Raw genomic sequence first — 6,000 nt, 5'->3', positions numbered from 1 at the left:
AGCCTCAGCTCCCAGCCCCACCCGCCCCGGCAGGTGAGCAGACAAGCCTCTTGGGCTGGTGAGTGCTGCTCAGCGCCGAGCCTCTGTGCGGGAGTCTCTCCGCTTTGCACTCCGCACCCCTGTGGCTGCGCTCTCCTCCATGGCTCCGAAGCTTCCCCCCTCTGCCACCCTCAGTCTCCGCCCGTGAAGGGGCTCCTAGTGTGTGGACACCTTTCCTCCTTCTCGGCTCCCTCCCACTGGTGCAGGTCCCATCCCTATGCTTTTGTCTCTGTTATTTCTTTTTTCTTTTGCCCTACCCAAGTACGTGGGGATTTTCTTGCCTTTTGGGAGGTCTGACGTCTTCTGCCAGCGTTCAGTGGGTGTTCTGTAGGAGCAGTTCCACGTGCAGATGTATTTCTACTGTATCTGTGGGAAGGAAGGTGATCTCCGCGTCTTACTCTTCCGCCATCTTGCCTCCGACCCCAAGACTAGATTTTATTTGTATTTTTTTATCCACATGACCTCAAGGAATAGTTCTGGTTACTTGGCCCTTCACCACCTGCAGAGGCCCCACCACAATCTCCAGATATGATTTCTACAAATCCAACAGATCTTAACATTAGCCCATATGAAAGAGAGAATAAGCCAGAGAGAAGATAATCATATTGAAATAATAGAACATAAGAATTAAAGTTCAATGAAACAGATGTCATGAAGAAAATAGAAAAGTATTTATTTTTTTAAAAAAATCTGCAGAATATATTGAAAACCTACCCACTGGAAAACACCTGGGAGCTGGAGGAATCATTAAAAAAAGATCCTTTTGAATGCATTAATTATATTAAGATACAATTCATAAAACTACTTAGGCTAAAATTAGAAGTTTTCCTATTGTATTGAAGCCAGAGTGGTAAATGATCAGAGAGGCTGGGAATATTATTGGAACAAGTATTTTTTCCTGATACCTGGAGATTTGGGGATTAATAGCACTTTGATAAAACTAAATTAGGCTTTATGTCCATAAGAGTAGGTTGAACCTGATGTATACTCTCTGTCCTGCACAAATCCAGAATTTTGAAGGAGTTACGCTTTCAGTGACACTATAAGCTAGAAAACAATCCACATGTTAGGAAAATATGTCAGAAGTAAAGCCTACCTATTTCCATGGTGCTTCTAGATGAAAAAGTTTTAAGAATAATAAAATAATTATTATATTAATTAAAATATACTCAGAGAAGACTCATAATTTATTCTATTAAAATTTAATATATAAGTTTTATCTAATAATTTGTAATAATAATCTTGCTAGTAAATGATTCTGGAATTCACATTTACACAGCCCACATGGGAAATGCAAGTTAAGAGTACAGTGTTCCATGGTTGATAGCACCACTTTATACTCTGAAAAGAAAACAAATTCTCTCTGGGGAAACATGTCTTCAATTGAGGCCAATCAAAATTTCCACATATGAAATTTAGCTAAATATTCATTGATAGAAAAAAATTAAGTCAACAAGACTGAGAATCAACAAAAACATAAACTGTGTATCTTTATCGCTAAAGACTCCTGAATTCTAACTCTTAGAAATATATTTAAATATATTAAAGTAATTAAGGATTGTCAATATCATGACTAAAGAAAAAAATGGTAAACAACAAAATTGGCTAAATAAGGAAAATTTTTTTAAAAATGTTAGTATAGTATAAAATTGTAAAGCTAATGTATAATATCGGGGTTAAGAACAATAACATATTAATATATTTCACCACATTAATAAAGAAGAAAAATAACATGACTCTTTCAACAGACCATTTTTAAAAGCACTTAACAATACTTTTCACCTAATTGTGATTCAACTAGAAAGGAGATTTCTTAACCTGATAAATAGTAAAAGAAACTTACCATTAACATCTTACTTTCCAGTGAGTCACTTAGAATAGTTCTCTTTAATTTCAGGAAATGCAAGCCATTTCCTGAATGCAAGTGCAAGTGATCCTAGCCAGTGATCCTAGCCAGTTCAAGAGACAGTAAACGAGAGAGAAGGGGAAATAAAATAATTAATAACAGGGAATGTGACTGCATAAAAAACTGAAAGAAACTATAAATTTGTAATAGAAGTAATAAGAAAGTTTAGGAAATTGCTGAATACAACAGTTTTTAAAAGTTCACACATACAAAAAATAGCTTTTAGAAGACCAATAGAAATGCATAATCTATTTTTATAAAACAAACAAAAGAGGTACATGATGTATATGGATGAATTAACAAAATGTTATTAAAAGACATCAAGGAAAATTTAAACCAGTAATTTGTAAAAGATACAGTGCTATCCCCTGAGACACTTCATATGTTTATGATGGTGTTTTTGATTGACACAATGATTGGAGAAACTACTAAATTTGAGGGTCAGATTTCAGAGAAGATAGTTATTTTGTAATAGGAGTATTTCTCCCACATTCTTTATAGCAGAGTATCAAGAAATAAGTTCTAAATGTTATAAACCACAAAAGTTCTATATATGCTATTTATAAATAGATAGTTTTGTAGTTGGAAATATAAACAAAGTAGAGAAATTAAAGAAAAAAAAACTACATAAACAAAAAAAAAAATACCCTAAACTTAGAAAATGTCATTTAAGAATGGGTTCTACCTTTCTTTGAACAACAGAAAGCTGAATAGAGAGCTTAAACCAGAAAGTTTCCTATTACTCATGTAAAAAAACATGGGGGATTAAGCAATCCAGAGCTAGTGGAGGCATTCAAGCACCTCACCAAGAAAACTTGCTCCTTGTATTTCTCTGTTCCACAATCCTTAGTGAAAGCTTTTATTCTGTGATCACAAGATGCTCATTTCCACTGAGATTATTGTTACCACATTCTGAGAATTCAAAAAGTAACGGAAAAAAAAAAAGTCAAATAAAAAATAGGAACAAAGAACCAGGGCACCAAATAGAAAAATAGTAACAAATATGGTGCACATGTGTCCAAATATAACAATAATCATTTTGACTGTCAGTGGCACATACACCACTAAAAATACAGAGATTGTCAGAACAAATCAAAAAATAAAACACATCCTAACAAATTTAAAAGATTAGAAATCATACAATGTGTGCTCTCAGATCCCAATAGAACTAAACCAGAAATCAATAACAGATTCATGGAAAATCTCAAAATACAGGGAGAATAAACATCACACTTCTAAATAACACATAAATCAAAGAAGAAACCTGAAGAGAAATTAACAAATATTTTGAACTAAATGAAAATGAAAACAACTTATCAAAATTTATGGGTTGCAGTGTAAGTTGTGCTTGGAGGGAAATTTATAGCACTTAATGCATATATTAGAAAAAAAAAGAAAGCTCTAGAGTCAATAAGCTAAGTCTCCACCCTAGGAAACTGAAGAAAGAAGAACAAATTAAATAAAAAGTATGCACAAGAAAAGAAATAAGTAGAGCAGAAATCAATTAAATTGAAAACAGGAAATCAATAGAGAAAATCTGTGGAACCAAAATTTAGGTCTTCGAAAACATCAGTAAAATCAAAAAGCCTGTAGCCAGGCTAACCACTGGGGGAAAAAAAAAAAAAAAAAAGAGAGAGAGAAGACACAAATTACTAATATTAGAAATGAAAGAGGGGACATTGCTACATCACTGGGGACATTAAAAGGCTAATAAAGGAGCATTATGAACATTTCTATGCCCACAAATTTGATAACCTGAATGAAATGGTCCAATTCCTTGAAAGACACAATTTGTCAAAACTTACACAAGGAGAAATAGACAATCTGAATGGGTCTATTCTATTAAAGAAACTGAATCAATAATAACCTTCCAAAAGAGAAAGTGCCAGTCCCAAATGGGTTCACCATTTCAGGAAGAAATTGTTCCAATTCTCTATAATCTCTTTCAGAGCACAGATGCAGAAAGAATACATCTTAATTCATTCTATGAGACCTGCATTACTCTCATGCCAAAATACACATAGACATTACAAGAAAAGAAATCTACAGACCAATATCTCTCATGAACATAAAACTCTTAAAAGTCAACAGTAAGAAAACAAACAACCCTATTAAACAAATTAGTCAAAGACCTTAACAGACACTTAATCAAAGATATACAAATGGCAAAAATTATAAGAAAAGATGTTCCACACGATATGTCATTAGAGAAATATAAATTGAAGCAATGAGATACCACTACAAACCTATTAGAATGGCCAAAATCCAGTATACTGATAAAACCAAATGCTAGTGACTGTGTAGAGCAACAGCAGTTCTCATTCATTGCTGGTGTTAAATGGTACAGGCACTTTCAAGCATAGTTTGGTGAAGTCTTACAACACTAGACAGGATCCCATACAACTCAGCAATCTCACACTAATCTCACACCTTGGTATTTACCCAAAAGAGTTGAACACTTAAGTAGACACAACAACCTGCATACAGATGTTTAGAGAAGATTTATTAATAATTATCAAATCTTGGAAGCAACTATGGTGAATGGATAAATAAAACATGGTACATTCAGACAACAAACTAGTATTCAGAGCTAAAAATAAACTATCAATTCATGAAAAGACATGGAGGAAACTTAAAAGCATTTTACTATATGAAAAAAAAACAAACTGAAAGGCTACATACTCATATGATTACAACTGTATGACATTTTGAAGAAGATAAAACCATGGAGACACCATAAAAATATCAGTGGTTGCTGGAGGTAGTGGAGGGAGGGAGGGAAGGACAGTCAGAGCACAGAGGACTTTTAGGGCAGTAAAATTTCTCTGTGTAATACTATACAAGTGGACAATTGCCACTTGTCGAAATACATAGAAAGTACACCACCAAGAGTGAGCCTTAAAGTATGGACTTTTAGTGATTATGCTCTGTCAGTGTAGGCTCATTAAATGTAACAAATGTACCACTCTGGTGAGGATGTTGTTAATAGCGGAGGCTATGCCTGTGTGGGGGCAGGAGGTATATGGGAAATCTCTGTATCCTCCAAGCAATGTTGCTGTGAATCTAAAACTGCTCTAAAAACAAAAAGACTTATATATAGATACACACATAGACATAAGACATGTAGATATAAGACATATATATATATATATATATATGTGTGTGTGTGTGTATCTATATATACCTTCTTTATGTATGTAAAAAAGATATGCCACACTAACACTCATCAAAAGAAACCTGGAGTGTTCATTTTGATATCACACAAAGTATATTTCAAAGAAATGATATTACCAGAGATAAGCATAATGATAAATGAGTTGATCGAGAGGACATAAACCAAAGTTGATTCTTTGAGACAATCAATAAAATGGATAACATTCTAGTTTTATTAGGAAAAAGAACAAGATGGAGAGGGGAGAAACGAATTACCAATATCAGGAGTAAGAGTGGTAACATCACTATACATTCTACAGATATTTAAAGAATAATAAAGAGATATTGTAAACAACTTCATGCCTGTAAACTGGACAACTCAGATTAAGTGGAAATTTTCATTGAAAAACAAGAACTACCAAAAGTGTTCCTATAGCTAATAAACTAAATAATCTTATTTATAATAAAAATATTAATTTGTAGTTTGAAACTTTCCACAAAGAAAACTATAGGCCCAGATAACTACTTTGGTAAATTCTACAAAATATTTAAGAAAGAATTAATACTAATTTTACACAACTCATGTAAAAAATTGAGGGTGACTCCTGCTCATCAAGGTTAGCATTACTTTGATGCTAGAATGAGACAAAGACTTACAAAGTAGAAAACTACAAATAAATATCTCTCATGCAAAGATTCAAGGTAAAGTTTTAGCAATTCCTACAATATATGAAATGAGAATGAAAATATACCATGATCAAGTGTATTTTATCTCATGTATTGATGGTTGGTTTAATATTTGAAAATAAATCATTTAATTCACAAAATTAAGAAACTAAAAAAGTAAACTCATATAAGCATCTAAGTAGACACATCTGAAAATTTTCAACATCTATTCCTGA

Source organism: Balaenoptera physalus, assembly GCF_965194825.1.
Source record: "Balaenoptera physalus genome assembly, chromosome: 12".
In the NCBI taxonomy this organism is placed as follows: Eukaryota; Metazoa; Chordata; class Mammalia; order Artiodactyla; family Balaenopteridae; genus Balaenoptera; species Balaenoptera physalus.
The sequence above is the reverse complement of the archived record's forward strand: the minus strand, read 5'-3'. Positions refer to the sequence as shown.